The following is a 19,808-nucleotide window of genomic DNA, read 5'->3' on the forward strand; positions in this document are numbered from 1 at the left end:
GCAAGCCTTTCGTTTTCACCACTCCCTCCACAGATGCCTTGGAAAGAATTCCATTCGCACTAGAGAGGCTGCATTTCCTTCACCTTGTGCGCCTCAATCTGCATAATCCAAGTGGGGATTTCACAAAATGAAGAACATTGGCCACGAAGCGTTGAAGTCTTGGCTTCTAGCCCTTGCCCTATAACCCCTAACCCTAACACCTTTGGAGCTAATCTCAGCCCTGCTGGACTGAAATGCTCCAGGGCTTGGGCTAGTTCCTTCCGGGGTTTCAAATCCCTGAGCCTCTGCTCGCGCCTTGGAATGTGGCCTGGAAGCCTATCCAGGTGCGCAGTGGCCACAGGGACCTGGAGCAGGGAGAGCCAAGGGGTGGGAAGCTGGGTGCAGGCTGGGGTGATGTGCTAAGCTGCGTCCCACTTGCTGACATTTGCTTTATTGCATTAAAGTCTTTCTCTGAAGGGTGAGTAAGTCCTCTAAATCAGGCGTATGAGGATTGCTCATAAGCCCGTGAGTCACTGAAGGGTAAGCCAAGTGAAGCCCCACAGCTGGGGATGGCTTTTGACTCTCACTCCCTTAATAATCTCATTAATTACACCTCCATCTGTGTCAAGACCAACTTCACACTGGCTTCCAGTGCCAGGTGGGGAATTGAAGCTGGTGCTGTCTGGCTCCTTCATCCCCAGATTTTGACGAAACACTTTTGTTAGTCTCTAGCAACAGTTCTGGGAGAATAGAGATAGTAGCTCTCCCCCAATTGTTTCCCAGTTGGGTCTGTGGTGAGCACCTTGAGGTCCACCCTTGTTCCTGAGCTGGGCCTGATGGGGCAGGAAATGTACGAGCAGCCCCATGCCAGCGTGCTAGCAGAAGCCCTGTGTACCTGCTGGTCTCCTTTGTGCGAGGACCTGGAAAAATACTGTCCAGGCCTCAAAACCCTAAGCAATCTCTGGATTGCTGGTGGTTTATCTTCTGAACACCATAAAGCTCAGCCTGCCCTGTTTCCTTCCTTGCTCAGCCTACTAGGCAGCGCAGAATGAAAGTTTTCACCTTCCTTGTGACAATTATACGATTGTCCACAATGACGTTATGGCATTTGTCTCCGTTAAAACTTCCCAACTTTCTTTTACTTCTATTTCCACAGTGACTTACAAAAAAAAAAAAATACAAATCAACCCTTGGGTAGTAAAGTTGAGACATATCATATGCATTTATGGAATGAAGTGGTGTATGAGTACATGTGGAGAGAAGCCTGTTTATGTTCAGTGCTGCTACTCCATCTCATTCTGGAGGATTCATCCACCCAACTAGGTTCCTTTGCCTTCTCAGTAACTCTGCCAAGGTCTATTCTTTCTGGAATAAATCCTGTACAGACTCCAAGGCCCATGGCTCGGGCCCTCGGTCCTTGTCTCTCAATTTCTGGGACTGCCCTCCACTTCAACCTGGCATTCTGCTGCCAGTAAGCTCTGATAGGGAGAACCCATGAACAGATGGACAGATTGCTCCAAGCCACAACACAGCCCCTCCTGATGTCTACACACCCGATGTGAGGGATGTGATCTGTGCTTAGATAACCAGCGCTGCTCCATCCATTTAGCACTGAGCACCTGCCAGCACCTGGGATTCAGTAGGGCAGGATGAGAGCCAAGTGGCCCTACACTTAAGGACTTCATAAGTATTAGTGACTTTCAGCCCCAGACTGGAGCTGGTCTTTGAGGCCCCACACAATCCCCTTCCCCACTCCCTTCTCCTAGACTCCAGCTTCAACCTCTCCCCTCTGGCTCCAGCATACTTCATGCAAGCTCCCTGCATATAGCAGCCTGTACACGTGGCCATGTTCACCTGTGCGAAGAGCTGAGCTCTGGTGTGGTGCATCCCGTAGTTTCTCTTGTATTGTTTCCTAACTTGTTTTGAATGCTGTATTAGCCTTGGCCCCCACCCCCACTTCCACCCTCACTGGAATACGAAAAAATAAGTGTTTTTATTGGGCAGCCCGGGTGGCTCAGCGGTTTAGCGCCACCTTCGGCCCAGGGCGTGATCCTGGAGACCTAGGATGGAGTCACACGTCCAGCTCCCTGCAAGGAGCCTGCTGCTTCCTCTGCCTGTGTCTCTGCCTCCCTCTCTCTCTCTCTCTGTGTGTGTGTGTGTGTGTTTGTGTGCTTCTCATTAATAAATAAATAAAATCTTTTTTTTTAAAAGTGTTTTTATTGAGCCCAGTCCTTTCTCAGTCATTTGGCCAACCAAAGGTGTGTAGTAAGCACCTACCATGCCCCACAAACCAAGTTAGGCAGGCACAGAGGCATTGTCAGATTTAATCCTCACCACAACTGTACTAACATTTTTTTATTATCTTCATTTCCAGATGTACAAACAGCGTCAGGGTATTGAGTAAGTTGCCCAAGGTAGGTCACACAGCCTGTAAACAGTAGAGTGAAGATGAAGTTATGTCACTGATCTCATACCCCTCCGAGCACCTACCTGAGATGTATGTATACTCGATGCTTTTGTCCACTGGGCTTGTATTTGCCCAGTCTTCTCAGACCACATTAAGGAAAATAATGTCTATTTGCTCTCCACACACTGGCGTTCTGACAGCCACTACACACACCACATTCCTTCCTGCCTCAGGACCTTTATCCATGCTCCCCCCTCTGCCTGGAACATGTTTCTCCCCTAAATTCAAATTTTAACTAAATAACTCCCCCTGGTCTTCAAGTCTGAACTCAGACTTTCCCTCTGCAGGGAAGCCCTCCCAGAGTCCCAGATCAGGTCAGATGTCTCTGTTCATCTCTCATAGCTCCCTATCTATATTTTTTTTCATATTTTGCCAAAGTTTAAAAAGTATTCATTTGTCTGTGATCATTTTATTAATATATTTCTCCTCCAGACTAGAAGCACCAGGAAAACAAAGATTACATTACATTTCAAGAGGGACCCAGGGGGTCCCTGGGTGGCTCAGTTGGTTGAACATCAGACTCTTGATTTTGGTTCAGGTCATGATCTCAGGGTCGTGAGATCGAGCTGCCATCAGGCTCCATGTTCAGCAGGGCATCTGCTTGAGACTCTTTCCCCTCTCCCTCCACTCCTCTCTCCCAGCACTCTCTCTCTCTCTTTCTCTCAAAAATTAAATAAATAAATAAATAAATAAATAAATAAATAAATAAATCTTTTTTGAAAAGAGAGAGAGAAAGAGTGAGAGAGAGGACTTACCATGAGCCTGACTTACAGTGGGTATTTAGTTAAGCGTCGCTTGAGTAAAGGAATGAATAAACAGAAAACTGGGAATGAGAAACTGTCAGAACCAGAAGCTGGGCTCTCCATCTCCCTCAAACCCTGTGCCATCCTCTACACACAAGCTCCTTTACCCCATGCCATTTACCAGTTCCCTCCCAATCCTCAAGGAAACAATTTCCTGGGTATAATGACTGCTACCCCGTTGGTCAGAGTTCATGTCACCACACCGCCCATAGGTCAGGCATCCATTTTGGGACCAATCAGTTTCCACTAAAGTCAGAGACCTGCCTAGATCAGACTCCCTGAGTAGGGCTATAGACAGGGCAGTTTCAGCTAGAAGGACTAACATGCCATGTAAAGGACTCAAAGCCAGCCAACTAAGTATTAGCTAAGAAGGCCCAGGAGACGGCTATATAGCCTGGGCACAATGAAATTCAACCCTACTCGTCTTGTCCTACTGCCAGTGAGCACCCTAAGGTGATGAATTATGGTACCTAAATTTAATATTCTGGTAGTATTTATTTATAGCAGTAGATCAAACTGCTTCACACCCACACACCCACCACCATTAACTTATAAAGTTTGCAGAAACCAAGAAGCCACTAGGTGGGAACTTAAAATAGACCCTTGAAGCATCTGTACAGTTTTCATTCCGGGCTTCTCTAGCAGCCAGGAGAAAATGTGCTGCTTGAGAGGAACAACCTCTCAGATAGTGAAGCCTCAAATATATCTCTATGGTAGGAAGACGAAAAGTGTTTATTTCCAGCCTTCAAGTCAAAGAGCAGTAGACTTAGAATAAGGAAGCATAGCTGCCAGATTCAGGGAAACTAACTACTTAGAATCTTTTAAAAGATCTTTAAAAAAGCACTTACAATGGGTAGGCTGGATGCGGGATATTTTGCATATGTTCTCCCACTTAATGGCCACAAACACCCAGTAGAATGGATACTGTTAGCTCTGTTTATGGATAAGAAAACTGAGAGGTTACATACCCAACCTAAGGCTACATAGCTAGAGCTTACAGATGTCAGAGCCAAGGTACCTAACTTGCATCGTACTCCCAAAGCCATACTCTTTCCTCTGTACCACATTTTTCCAGAAAACGAAATTAAAAAGCATCTCAATTGTGTGTCTCCATGTCCCGTAAATGCGGTTATGGAATCTATTTATTCTTTCGAACGGGGTTTCAAGAGATCTTATTGCAATAGTTCATTAACTTGACAGCCACAGCCTTCTCTTCCAACATTATTACTGAGTTGTTAGGTTTGGGAGCTGAATTTCAAGAAGGATGTGGACAACCTGGTGTGTTTACAGATAATGGATAATGAAGGGATTGGAAACTAGATTTTAAGAAGTAGAGCTAGTAGAGAGGTAGAGATGTGCAGCCTGCAGAGGAGAGCCAGTGAATTGTCTGACTGAAGGTATATAGGGTGGTGGCTAGGAACTCAGGGGTTGGAGTTTCACAAGCCTGAGTGTGAATTCTGGCTCTGGCATTTGCTAGATGTGTGGACATGGACAAATTACCTCATGTCTACCAGCCTTGAAGTTCTTATCCATAAAAGGGTATACTAATTGAATCTACCTCATGGGTACAATTTTGAAGACTAAACATGATGAAGAATAATTGCCTGGTATGAAGTCAAAGACACAATAAGTCTTCAATGAACAGTGGTCATGTTATTAATTACAATAATTGCAGCAGTGAACTACCCACTGGTGTGAGGGTTGGGCAAGCAGAGTGGATTTCTATTGGAAAGGCTACTGTGGAGAGGATTCAAACCTCAGGACCTTTGCATACATTCCTTCCTCTGCTTTTTTCTTTCCTTTTCCCACTTGCTCGTTTATGGATCTCCTTAGTACCTCACTCAGGATTTCACTTCTTCAGGGAAATCTTCTCAGATTTCAGGATTCCATACTAAATGTTCCCCTGGTACCTATGCCTTTGCTTCAGAACGATTAAATAATGATGTTTATTATTTTAAAAAATCATTATAATATTATTAATATCATTATATTATTATTTTTAAAGATTTTATTTATTTGTGTATTTATTTATTTATTTATTTATTAGACAGAGAGAGAGAGGCAGAGACACAGGCAGAGGGAGAAGCAGGCTCCATGCAGGGAGCCTGACATGGGACTTGATCCCGGTTCTCCAGGATCACACCCTGGGCCAAAGGCGGCGCTAAACCACCGAGCCACCGGGGCTGCCCATATCATTATATTATTAAGGTATAATTTACATAGCATGAAATTCCTTTAAATTTTACAGCTAAATGAGTTTTGACAAATGTATGCACATATATCACCACTATCAAGATGTGAGTTACTTTGTTGATATCCAAAATTTCTTTGTGCCTCTGCATTCGCTGGGTTGTTTCCAGCTTTTGGCTTTATGGATAAAGCTGCTATGGACATTTGTGGACATATTTCTGGTCAAATGGTAAGTTGCATTCCTGCCATTAATGAATGAAAGTACCTGTTGCTCTATATTCTAGCTTATGCTTGGTATTGTTAGTTTTTTTGAGTTTAGCAATTCTGGTAGTGTGTAGTGGTAACCCGTTGGATTTTTTAGTTTCTATTTCTATAATTACTCATGATGTTGACAATTACTTTAAATACTAACTGGCCATTCATAGGTCTTCTTTAGTAAAGTATCTACTGAAAATTTTCTTTAAATGAGTTTTATGTTTTATTGAGATTTAAAAGTTAGTTATATATTCCATTGATCTATATTTCTATCCTGATATCAGTACCGCACAACTTTTTAAAAAATTTATTTATTTATTTATTCATGAAAGACACACAGAGAGAGGCAGAGAAATAGTACACTTGATCTTAGCCAAAAGGCCGAGAAGCAATAGAGGCAGAGAAATAGGCAGAGAGAGAAGCAGACACCCTGTGGGGAGGCTGATGTGGGACTCGATCCCAGGACCCCGGGATCATGACCTGAGCCAAAGGCAGACACTTAATCACTGAGTCACCCAGGCACCCCTTTACCAGACAATATTGATTACTTTAGCTTTGTAATAATTTTTGAAATTGGGAAGTATGAGTCTTTCAATTCTTTGTTCTCCTTTTTCAAGATTGTTTTGGCTATCCTGGATCTTTTGAATTTCAGCAGCAATTTGTCAATTTCTGCCAAAAAATCGCTGGGGTTTTCTTAAGGTGTGTGTCGAATCTGTCGGTCAGTTTGGGGAGTACTACCATCATGATGTTAAGTCTTCTGGTCCATGAACATGGGGCATCTTCCCATTTACTTAAACCTTCTTTACTTCAAGAGTTTGTAGTTTTCAGTATATACATCTTGTACTTCTGTCATGAAATGTATTCTTAAGTATGTTTTATGCCATTGTAAATGGAGTTCTTTTCTTAATTTCATTACAAGGATTGATTTTTTTTTAAGATTTTATTTATTTAAGTAATATCTAAACCCACTGTGGGGCTTGAACTCACAACCCCTGAGATCAAGAGTCAGGCTCTGCCAACCGAGCCAGCCAAGGTGCCCATACATGGATCAATTTTTGAGTGTTGATCAGACCTTGTGTTTCTGGGATAAACCCCACTTTACCATGACATATTATCTTTCTTAAGTATTGCTGGGTTCTACTTGCTAATATTCTATTATAGATTTCTGTACCTGTGTTTATGAGGGATATAAACAACTTCTGTAAGAGAGTGAATAGAACCGGTATTATTTCTTCCTTAATCTACCAGTGAAGTCACTGGGGCCTAAAGTTTTCTTTTTGTGAAGCTTTTTAGCTATACAAATTCAGTTTTTTTTTTAGTAGAGATAGAGCTAATTCCAGTCACCTACTTCTTACCTGAGGTTTGCTAGTCTGTACCTTTCAAACAACTTGTTCATTTTCATCAATGTTGCTGAATTGTTTAGCATAAAGTTTCAATGTTTCCTTTTGATCATATTGGTCCTAGGATCTAGAGTAGTATTCCCTCTCCCTCCCATTCTCGATACTAGTAATTTTTGTCCTTCCTTGTTTTTTCCTGATCAATTTGGTTACAAATTTATCAATGTTATATATATTTTCCAAAGAACTAGGTTCTTTGGTTTTATTGATTTTTCTGTACATGTCTGTTTTCTGCTTCATTGATGACCACACATATTTATTTTTCCCTCCTCTCATTTAAAACTTTGGGTTCAATTGGCTCTTCCTTTTCTAGTTTCTTTTTCTTTTCTTTTTAAAAAAGATTTGATTTACTTATTCATGAGAGACACAGAAAGAGGCAGAGACACAGGCAAAGAGAGAAGCAAACTCTCGGAGGGAAGCCTGATGCAGGACTCGATCCCAGGAATCTGGGACCTGAGCCAAAGGCAGACGCTTAACCACCAAGCCACCCAGGCGTCTCGCTTTTCTAGTTTCTTTTTCTTTATTTAAATATTTTATTTATTTATTCATGAGAGACACAGAGAGAGAGAGGCACAGACACAGGCAGAGGAGAAGCAGGCTCCATGCAGGGAGCCTGACATGGGACTTGATCCCGGGTCTCCAGGATCAGGCCCTGTCTGAAGGCAGCGCTAAACCGCTGAGCCACCCAGGCTCCCCATCTTTTCTAATTCCTTAAGGTGAGAATCTGTCGTTGATTTATGTTTTCTTTTCTCATGTAAGCATTTAGAGCCATGAATTTTCCTGTAAACACCTTACAAATTTTGATAGGTTGTGTTTCCATTCTCATTCAGTTCAAAACATATTCCGATTTCCTTTTTTATCTATTTATCATGTATCATTGTTTTTGATTTCAAGTTTAATTCTGTGGTGGTCATGGAACATACTTTGTATGATTTTGATCCCTTAAATTTATTTATTTATTTATTTATTTATTTATTTATTTATTTATTTTTGATCACTTAAATTTATTGAGAGTAATTTTATGACCCTAAATATGGTCTGACTCGGTGACTATTTCATGTGCCCTTGGGGAAAAAATGTGCATTCTGCTGTTTTGGGGTGGAGTGTTATGAAAGGTCAGGCCAAGTTGATTAATCATGTTATCCAAGTCCTCTCTATCCTCCTGAGTCTGTCTACTCTTTTATCAATTACGGAGAGAAGAGTGTTGAAGTCTTCAACTGTGCCTGGAATTTACCCGGTTCTCCCTTCGGTTTGTTTTATTTGTTTGTTTACCTGGCTCCACACACAGCATGAAGCCCATTGCAGGGCTTGACTCTGAGATCAAGACCTGAGCTAAGATCACGAGTTCAGACGCTTCACCGACTGAGCCAGCTAGATGAGCCAGCCCCTCAGTTCCATCTGTCTTTGCTGCATGTATTCGGAAGCTCTGTTAGGTGTAGCAATGTTTAGGTCTGATATGTCCTCTTGATGAATTCGCCCCTTTATCATTGTGAAATGTCCATCTTTATCTCTGGTCATATTCCTCGTTCTGTAGTCTATATTGCCTGATATTAATATCATATCACTACTCTATCTTTCTTTGGGTTAGTGTTTGCATGGCGCATCTGTTTATTTTACTTTTAACCTATCTGTGTATTTATATGTAGAGGTGTTTTCTTATACACAGCATGTAGTAGAGTCTTGCTTTTCTTGTCCAATCTACCTCTTTTAAATTGCCTTTAATGTAATTAGCAATATGTTGAGCTTAAATCTATTATTTTTCTGTTTGTGTTTTACTTGCCCTCTCTGTTCTCTATACCTGTTTTCCTCTTTTCCTGATTTCTTTTAGACAAATTGAATAGTTCCTATAGTTTCACATTTTCTCTGCTGTTGGCTTACTGGTTATACTCATTTTGTTGTTGTTAATGGTTGTGCTAAGGCTTAAAATGCACACCTTTAATGCATCACTGCCTTCAAATAGTACTATTGTTTTGCATATAGTGAAAGAACTTATAATACATTTACATGTCCTCCTCCCTAGTCTTTGTACTCTCATAGTGAATTGAATTCTTTGTAAGTGATAAACCTCATAATAACTTGTCGTTTTTTCTGCTTGAAAAAAAATTGCTTATCTTTTAAATAGATTGAAAAATAAAGGGAAAAAATGGATCCTCTTGTTTTGTTGTTTGTTTGTTTGTTTGTTTGGATCCTTTATTTGTATAATAATAGGCTCACCCATTTGAGGATGGCCTCACTGTTATATCTCAGGGGTGACTTCAATGAGAATACCAGAAAGTCCTTGAGTCCCCAGCTGCCTACAGCTCCACTCCAAGCCACATAGCCTCCTTTGGATGACAGTGTCTCTTGGTGACTGCCTTCATAGTGGCCAGGGCTCACGCAGCTCTGTAGGTGGGCTTCTATGTCCCTTTTCCCTACAGATGCCACAGTCAAGGACAAGTGTGATGTGCCCTTAAGCTCTTTAAAATTTACGAGGGTGTTGACCTCCTATGCCAGAACATTAATAATCATGATGGCTCACATTTGTTGGACTCTTTCTATATGACAAACACCTGGCTGAGCTCTTTGTGTGCATTATCTCTGCAATCTCACTGCAATCTGATGTAGATACTGCCACTATTCCCTTTTTACAGATGAGAAAATGGAGGCAAGAAAGTTTAAATAAAGTGCCTAAAGTCACGCAGAGAGATCAATAAAGGAACCAAGGTTTGTTTGGTGTCTTGGTCTGACATCAGAACCAAGCACTCTCAAGTACTACATTCTATGACTCCCCAGTGACCTGCTTGAGGACATTTTGCCACCCTCCTAACACACAGTTCTAATGATATCATAGATCTGGAGAATCACTGGGTTTGGGGCCTTATCTCTCCCTGTTCCTTTCAATACATCAGGGCCTGTGGCTGAAGAGCACCACTGTTGATCAATGGGGGTTAGTGGTAAGAGCACTGGAATGGGAGTCAGGGCTCTGTTCTCATTCCAGCTCCATGGCTCACTGGTCATGCCTCTTTAGGCACATTAGTTAATGTCTCTGGGTTTGTAGTTTCTCAATACCTAAGTCAAGGGGATGGAATTAGATCATCTCAAAGGCTTCTTTAAGACCAACATCCTGTGAGTCTATGAATTAGTGACCTTGCTGATAGGGAGCTAATAATTACCTAACCTGGCAGGACATCTAAGATTTATTTGCTTTAATAATATTTATCAAAACCACAGAACCTAGCCACTCACTTTATGCTCATATATCTTCTCTGGCTTCCTGTTTATCCCAGAGGTTATCTTTTCAAACTGCCCTTTGGGCTTATAAAATTTCTTTTGTGTTCACTATGTATTATTAAGTGAACAAAAAGCAGGTTACAAAACTGTATGTATTCCATTTTATTAAAAAAACAAATGTGAGTGTCTAGTTACATATATAAAATACATCTACTGTATACACAATATATACAACAAAATATATAAACATATATAATACAATTATGTAAATATAAGTGTATATATACTTATATTTATATTGATGTTTAAATTTATGTAGTCTAAAAGGATGTACATCAAATGTTAGAATGACTTTTTCTGGATGGTGGAAAAACTGGTGATTTTCATCTTCTTTTTTCTTTATACATTCTGTCCTTTGCAATTTCTCTTTAAAAATTTTTAAAATTACTTTTTAGTTATTTTTTTTATTTATTTTTAAGATTGTATTTATTTATTCATGAGAGACACACAGACAAAGGCAGAGATATAGGCAGAAGGAGAAGTAGGCTCCCTGTGGAGAGCCTGATGCAGGGCTGTATCCCAGGACCCTGGGATCACAACCCCAGCTGAAGGCAGACGCTCAACCACTGAGCCACCCAGGTGCTCCTATTTTTCTTATTTTTAAGTAATCTGTACACCCAGTGTAGGGCTAGAACTCACTCTGAGATCAAGAGTCACATGCTCCACCAAGTGAGCCTGCCAGGCACCACTGTCCTCTGCAATTTCTGTCCAGTGGAATTGCTTATATATTTAACACTTATTGCTTATCATCACAATAGCTCACAAACCAATAAATAATGTCTTCTTTGGACTCAGAATCTCTCTGTCCCTTTAGCTTCATCTCTAGTGTCTTCTTCTGGCTCCATGTCTTTCCATCTTAAGTAACAAGACAAGGGGGAGAGGGTATTTAATACATAGGATAGAGTAATAGAGGAGCCAACCTTCTCTAGCCCCAGCTTTTGGCTGTCCCTTCACCACACCTCCTTCACTCATTCTCCTTTTCTCCATATGGACCAACTTTTTACCCTCAAAAGGCCTTCCTGCTTCTAGTTTCTCCCTCTACAATTGATCTTGAGCACTTCCAGAGTTCATTCATTCAATCATTCATTCAACGATTATGCATAAATCTGAATAATAATGGAATAAGTGCAGTTGAGAAATGAGAATTGAAGTTCCGGTCCTAGGTATAGCAGGATCATGTAAAAAGCACTTGGAAAACTTTAAAGACCGGATCAGTGGGAATTACTGCCCAGGTCCTGTACTGAGTCCCCTGGGGAAATGATAATGAAGAGCTTCTGCCTTTAAGGAGTCTAGAATTGTTTGAGCGGATAGAGGCATAAAGTGCAAAGGTGGTGGATGAGGAGAGGAAAAGATGGAGAGACACCATCCACAGACATGGGAAAGAACAAGCGAATTCTGCAGAGGAGGAAGAAGGATGAGTCAGGAATCACCATGGGGTTTGGGGCCAAGATGGCTGAGAAAATGGGAGTACCATTTATCAATCCACTTATTCATTCCACAAATACACATTGAGCATCTGCCACCAGCCCAGTGCTGTCCTAGGTGCTAGAGATGAAACAGCAAACAAAATAGGAAACAGTACCCCACCTACTCCATTTTGCTTACATTCTAAGGACAACAAGAGAAAACGGAAGTAAACAAGTGTCTAAACAAGATTATTTCCAAAGGTGATAAGTACTATGAAGAAAATAACACCAGGTAGTGTGTCAGAGAGCAACCGGGGGAGGTGACATTTGTGCTTACGTGTGTCATTAGCTGAAATAGAATTCAGCGGCTGGACTGAACATGAAAATGGTGAATTTCATGGTAGGGCAGCTGACTCAGAGATGTGAAAATTCACCTCCTGATGAAAACATTTTAACCTCTTCTCAAACTGCATCATCTCATTCTCTGGCTCAGAAACATCAGGGGCTTTTCATTACCCTCTGGACAAAAATCCCAGTTCCTTAGCTTGGCGTTCAAGGGCCCTTCACAATCTCACCCAGCCCGCCCAACTGCCTGTCCATTCTGCACCTTCCATTCTGGCCTCATTGGCCTCCTCACTGTCTCCACTGAGGCCATGTCCCTTTGCATTTCCCTACTTGTGGGTCCTAGGAAAGTCTCCCGAGTTCTCTAGTCCACAACTGTCCTACTCCTCTGGAGGTTCAGGCCTTCTCTTCATCTGTCTGACCCCGTATGTTGTTTAAATGTCTCGTAAGCAAGGGAAAGTCCAACTCTCCAATAAGAATGCAGTCTCTTTGAGGGAGGGCCCGGCCCCTTCCTGGTTCTTTCTCCATTGGATTTGCTCTGTACACCTGCCCAGAAACACATTAAGCAGCTTTGGGAATCAATTATCTTGCACAAAATTGGGAGGAAAGAATAGGAAGAATCCAGAAAACCAAAGAGTTTTCCACCTAAATTCCCAGAGCCAGATGACAGAATTCACCGTGGTCAAGTGTTAGGGAGCAATCAACAGAGAATCGTTCAGTTTGCTGAAGGAATTAGAGGTCGGAGTGCAGTCTGTCTACCTTGCACATCAGGGGATGAACCTACCTGGCACAGCATGCCCTGAGCCAGAGAGTTCTATGATTCCTTCCATCCCTCAGCACCAGGCCACAAGGGGGGCAGAGTTCTGGGTTCTGGGATAGAGTAACCCACAACCCCTCTCTCCAAGTCTTCTTACCTCCCTTTTCTCAATCTTGTCATAATCTCCTCCTTTCAGCCTGTGGAGGAGGGGGATGGGGCACCTCAGTTTACCTGTCTGAAATACAGGACAGTGGGGCATCAGTGGTCCCCTGCCCGTCCCTCCTCCCCTTCAGCAGTATTTGATATTGATGTTTAACGTCTGGTGTTCTGAAGCCAGGATGTCAGGGCAGGGGAAGATTAGGAGGGGAGCACGTGATTGTCATGATGAGTGTTTGGGATGAAAGTCCATACCGTAAATATGTGTTCATCATGACACTCCTCTGCTGCGTCTTTCATCTGGGGAATCTCAAAGCCCTGGACAAATGCTAATTAATTTTCACAGCAGCTCCACAGGGGGATGCAGCGCTGCCTGCCAAAGGCCAGAAAGGCAGTTCCCCAGCACCCCTCCCCCAAACCTTGCTACTCACTCCCAGCTGCTGCCCACCCCAAGGTGACAATGCCAGGTGGATAAGATGCCAGGTCTTAGATTCCTTTTCAGGACTTCTCTGCCTAGGAGGCTTTAGGGGCAGATGGAGACTCCCAACTACCCTCCTGCAACCTCCTCTACCCTGCTTTCCCAGAGGATGACTAAGAGTGAGCCAGGGCAGGAGTGGGAGCATTTCCTGCTTCCACTGGCAGGCTGGGGCCAAACAACTAGCTACTTGACTCAGCAGGAACCACAGGTCTCCAAAAATACAACTGCCTCTGCCCAGTTCCACCTCAGGCTCCCTTGGCCCTTTGGACACAGTCACCTGCTCCTCCTCCCCCTCCTTCCTATTCCAGAGAAGCTATTGAAATTATGTTTGCTTTAATTCTGATTATAGAAGAGCTATAAGCTCATCACAGAACACTTGGGAAATATAGAAAAATATCAAGGAGAAAATATTTTATTAATTCCATAATTCCACCACTCCCCAAATAACCACTGTTGAAATCCTGTAATATTTCCTCTCTAAGTTTTCTGCATCTTGGGGGGTAGATTAATACATAATCATGGCAAATTTTTTATTTATATTATAAGATTATATATTCTCTATTTGTATATGTATAAAATGGGACAGAAGGTTATAAAGAGAAAAAGTCAGTCCAACCCAACTTTCTATTCCCACCCAGAAGAAACCTCTCTAGAGAAGTTCTTACCTATCCTTCCAGAAATTGCCTATTGCATGTACAAGCATGTATATACATACTCATTTCACATGGCTGAGGTCATACTGTATAAATAATTTGGCCTTTTCTTCACTTCAAATGAGTACATGAGCATCTTCTATTCCGTTAAAAAGTATTAGTTAAACAGCATTTTTATTGACTGCTTAACATTTTCTCTTACTGGTTTGCCACAGTTTATTTAGCCTTTTCCCTACTGTTGGATATTTACTCAGGTGAAGGGCAGGAAGAAGGAAGCAAATCAAAACTGATATTGGAAGGAGGAAGTGAGCTAGGATAGACTAAGGCTTCTGCTGTGTGCCAACCACTTTTTCTGTTTTCCCACTCACTTGGGGTGAGAGTTTAGGTACTATCCCCCTGCTGCAGATGAAGAATTACAGGACCAGGTCCGTCAAGGAAGAATGTGCTTATAGGTAAGGGAGCCATGGCTTGAAGCAAGATTTGTCAATGCCAAAGCCCATGGTGGTTCTGCTTTACCAAGATGCCTTGGAAAAATTTCAGGGTTTTTAAAAAATATTTTATTTATTTATTCATGAGAGACATGGGGGGGGGGGCAGAAACACAGGCAGAGGGAGAAGCAGGCTCCATGCAGGGAGCCCGAAGTGGGACTGGATCCCGGGTCTCCAGGATCATGCCCTGGGCTGAAGGCAGGTGCCAAACCGCTGAGCCATCCAGGGAATCCCAATTCCAGGGTTTAATAAGGCTTCCCACTGCTGGGCATGGGGATGGGAAGAGCCCTTCATTCATTCATTCCCTCATTCATCCCAATACCGTTGATGTGGATAGAGAAGAGATTTTGGGGGAAAGGTCCAGTGCTTTACAGTTGCATGGGGGTAGATATGTAAACAAACTATCATAACTTGGTGGGGGTGCCATGGGGGGAACAAACCTGGGGTTCTTCTCCCAGACGCCGAAGGTCAAAGAAGGTTTCTGGAGGAGGAGACCCTATGCTGAGTCAGTTCCCTGGCACTATGAGGCCTGACCCGCCTCTGCTTCCTCTCCTCCCCAGATCCTTTTGCAGGGCAGTCACTGGAGACGTGACTTGTCTCCTCCCTGACCTGGCTTTTGCCTTGAGCTTAGTGCCCTTCAGGACTGGTCTGCCAGGCCCCAGTGGCAGGAGGGTAGGTGGCAGGCCCCTCTTTTTTGAGAAAAATTTCAAAATGACGTTTCTGGTTTGTTTTCTAGAAATTCAAGAAATATTTATCATCCTCAGAGGGGAAGCGTGGGTAGTACAAGAGGATTAGTTAAATGCTTGGGCTATAGATGGATAGATCTGGATTAGAGTCCTGCTTCCACCATTTGCTCTAGACCTGCTGGAGAATCACTGATATTAGTCAGAGCTCTTGAATAAGAAGCCATAAAAAGAGACCCTGATGTTTTAAACAAAGAAGAGAATCAAATGCAATGGAATTGGCAGGGGTTCAAGAGGCACTAGTCTCAGGAAAGGAGCAGAGGTGAAGGCAGCTCTCAAGGCTCAGAGCAGCAGAAGGCACAAAATCATTCCTTGGCCAGGAAGTGTCTGATTAGGATCTTGATGTCACTGCAGCCAGATATCACAGCAGAGTTCTAACCCTTCAGCACTCAAGGGTCCAAGGTCCAGGCCTTAAGCAGGAGCATCCTGGTCAGGTCCCCATACCCATCGTCAGCTTGAGGTGGGAGGATTTGCTCTTGGACCTCAGGGATAGGAGGGGGCAGGGGGGCATGTCTCCTTCCTTCAAGCCTGCACACAAGGGCAAGTCTTTCATGCTAGCCAGGGGACTTTGGATCCAGAACAACCAAAAACTCAATGTCCAGGGCATGCCCTAATATCTCAGAGCTTTTGTAAAATAAGAGACATTAATTATGTCCACCTCACAGTAGTGCTATGAGGATTTTTTTAAAAGCAAGTAAAATGCTTAGCACTGTGCCTGACCCCCAGTACATGCTCAGTAAATGCTGGTTTACCGTTGTTGTTATAATTATTGTTATATTACTATTATCATCCACTTTCTCTCTTTTAAAGTATAGCTAGTTTCTACTATAAAGTAATATACGCCATAGACAGTAAAGTTGAAAAATACTAGAAAGTTGAAAGAAGGAAAAGAAATCACCTGCCACCCACAGAAAACCCGCTGTCAACATCTTGGTGTTTCCTGCTAGTCTGTTTTGTATGTATTGGTCTGTGTTCTTTCTCTCCTTTCAAACAGCTATGATTGTCCTGTGTGTACAGTTGTGCCTCCTACCTTATAGCATATGTATTTCCTTATGTTATTGAACACTTTGGGGGACATCTGGGTGGCTCAGAGTTTGAGTGTCTGACTTTGACTCAGGTTATGATCCCGGGGTCCTGGGATTGAGTCCCACATCAGGCTCCCCTCAGGGAGCCTGCTTCTCCCTCTGCCTATGTCTCTGCCTCTCTGTGTGTGTGTCTCATGAATAAATAAATAAATAAATAAATAAATAAAATCTTTAAAAAAAAATAAGCACTTTTCATAATCATTATTCTTAAGAACAGCAAAATATCCTGTGGGGTGCATAGAATTATTCCCCAAGTGTTACTTCCATCATTTGGGGAAGCAGGAAAGGACACGGAGTGGTATGCATTTATAAATTATGAATGTTTTTTCAAAAACTGTTTCTGATTCTGGAATGTTTCTTTGGAATAATAACTGATGCTTAACTGACACCAATGAAACACTCTGTTTCAAGAAACTTTTAAGAGTCTGTCTCTTAAAATTCCCACAATTCTGGTGCAGGTCATGGGGGGGCATGACCCTCCTGGATGCACACCACCTCACTGTGTTTTGAGGGGACATTTTCACTGCCACCAAGAGTATGAGTCCCACAGTCGCACTGCCACCTTGCCACCGCTGGCCTGCCCACTGCTTTCTCACGTTCCCAATATGTTTAACCCCTGATTAGACCAGCGTGGTTAATCCTGCCTATGAAATCACCTGCCTTTAGTGTCATTGAAAATGCCCCAGCTTGGGACTTGGGGCAATTTTCTTACATCTCTCAACCTCTTCTCAAAAATGAGAATCTTGTTAAGTTTTTCTTCTTCTCTCATCCCCTAGAGTTTCATCTTCCCCACTGCTCCCATACTCACTCCCACCCACCCCGGCCCCCACCAGCCTCCTGGCACTTGTGGGTTTCAAGCTGGGTTCCAGGAAGTGGATCTGGCTCAAAAAAATAGCTGGGGGTGTGTGTGTCACGTGGCCTGGCTCCCCCACCGGGGGTGACTAAAATGCCAATGATGTTGATTATTTGTATTTCCTGGGCAGGGCCCTGGCACCGCCAGTGGTGGGGCTTTGGAAGCAACAATAATTAATATTTTGCAGAGATGTGATTCTGATCACCTGCCAAGGAGGGGGGGGGGTCCCACCCTGAGCTGAGAGCCCCGTGGGAACTGCCCGGGCTGCATTCCCTGGACAGGAGTTGTGCAATAGGCACCTGCGCCCAGCCAGGGCGGCTCCGAGGGTGGGGCTGGCAGGGGGTGTGCCCCAGCCTCCCCGGGCTCCCCAACCCAGAGGGACCAGCGCGCTTACCTTTATCTCCCCAGTCTCCTGGGCCCGGACACCCACATGCTCCTGGATCCATCCTGGGCCTGCCCAGGGCCCAGAAAGGTTATGGAGGAAGGGCAAAGGGAAATGAAATACTCAGTGTTTCCCCTCCTTCCCTTCCAAAGCCCCATGAAAATCTTAAAGGCGCAGGAGGCTCAGAGGGCAGCTTGTCCAACTCCTTGATTTCATGCCGGAGGATCGTGAGGCCTGAGGAGAAGTGAATTGCTCTACCCCAAGATTCTTGTAAGGAATGACCCAATGAGGAGAGTGGCCCGAGCTTTTCAGAAACACCGTGCGGGGCCTTGTTTATTGGATGTGGGATCAATGAGTCAGGAAAGTTCTGCCAACCCCAAATCCTCCGCCTCCGACCCGCAGCACCTGAAATGCCACTTCACTTCCTTTGCTATAAGGTTTCCCCTGGCAGGGATCACTTCCCATGTTAGCAAGAAGCAGTTTCTGTTCGCTTTTCTGAGAGTAGGTGCAAGGGCGGGAGGGAAGGAGGACATAAAACTTACTCGTGGCAGGAGGGGTCCCCGTGTGGCTTCCCAGCTCTGGCATTTGTCAATTTTCAATGCCCCAGCAGTGCCAGTCTCCACTCACTTTCATGGCAAGGCTGTGAGATAGGAGACTCCTCAAAGGTCATTCCCACTCATCAGGTGAGGAAATGGCAGCTCTGCAAGGTTTGGTAACTTGCCCAAAGACACAAGGCCGATAAGTGGCCTGGTGGGGTTGAAATCATGGCACTCAGCCACTCCCCACAATGCAGGACAAGCGTGTGATGTTAGTACTTTTGCCTACTGGTTTACAGAAAAGTGTGAAAGCAAGTCCTGGGGTTCAAGGTTTGAGAGGCTATGGAGTAATACAATGCAGGATGCTCACCTTTTCTCATTTGAGCCTCACAGCAGCCTGAGGCAAGCAGCACACCATTATCCAGAGGAAAAATGTACAGCTCAGAGATTTACTAAATTCATTCAAGTGTGAGTACCTCCAGGGCAAGGAGCTGTCTGCCTTTTTATGTTTGATCCATAATTTTACCTATGAATTGTTTCTTGAGTGTTTGCAGAAAAAAACCCTGCAAGATCATCTAATATAGTCTGTGCATTTTACAGACGAGAGAACTGAGGTCTGCAGAGTTAAAGAACATGCCTAGATCACATAATTAGTGGCAGAGCCTGGACCTCAGAGCTCTCAATTTCCAATCTGGTGTCCTTTCCACTTCATTCATTCATTCATTCATTTATCAAGTAGTATGCTGGGGCTTTAGGGTTGCAAACAAACAGGGCAGGGAATAGTGTCAGGAGAGTGGGGCACTTGCTTTGAGTACAAAAACCTAAGGAAAGGGGGTGCTGAAAAACTCAGTGACCAAGATAAATAATATTTTAATGCAAAATTAAAAAAAAAAAATCAAATCAGCAAACTACAGCCCGTAGGCCTGCAGCCTATTTTCATAAATAAGACTAAATTCCAGTCACAGTTTGTCTAGGGAGACAGACCCAAATGGAATATGTATTTAATTCCCTAGGAATGTCCTCAGACAGCAAGTAGAGGGTACAGGAGAAGTGTTCAAGGCAGGGGAGAAAATATGAAGTCCAGATGTATGACATGCCTAGGTTTATTGGGGGAAATTGCAACAAAGCTTGCTGGTGTAAGAGAGACAGGGTCAGGAGCCAGAGGAAGGAGAGATGAGTGACCAGGTCTCAGAGATTAGAGAGAGAGGAGGGGGCAATTCTTCCCCCAGACTGAGAATGTCCCCTTAGGATTTTAGACTTGACACTGCAGACCTGGCCAACTACCTTCAGTCTCACACTGAAACTGAGGGGATCAGACCCAAACCAGAAAGGGTAGGTATCCTCTCAGAAATGTGTTTAAAACCACAATGAAAAAAAAAAAAACAACACAATGAATATGTTTGACTAGTTGTCTTCAGATGTACCTGGCCCCCCATCTTGGTGTTCTGTGGCTTTATTTGAGACTGCACATCTCCTGAGAGTAGAAACTGCCCACAAGCTGCTACTGCTTGCGTAAGCTGCCATCAGCCAGGGAAAACCCTGGAATAATGGAAGCTGTTGAGGAATTC

At 43.5% G+C, this 19,808-nt stretch overlaps 1 pseudogene; it reads right to left on the bottom strand.

Annotated features, from left to right (window-relative positions):
- Positions 1–5,933: 5,933 nt before the first annotated feature.
- On the bottom strand, positions 5,934–6,087 carry LOC112918246 (U2 spliceosomal RNA; annotated as a pseudogene).
- Positions 6,088–19,808: the final 13,721 nt, after the last annotated feature.

The sequence above is a fragment of the Vulpes vulpes genome, chromosome 15, assembly GCF_048418805.1.
Source record: "Vulpes vulpes isolate BD-2025 chromosome 15, VulVul3, whole genome shotgun sequence".
Lineage (NCBI taxonomy): Eukaryota > Metazoa > Chordata > Mammalia > Carnivora > Canidae > Vulpes > Vulpes vulpes.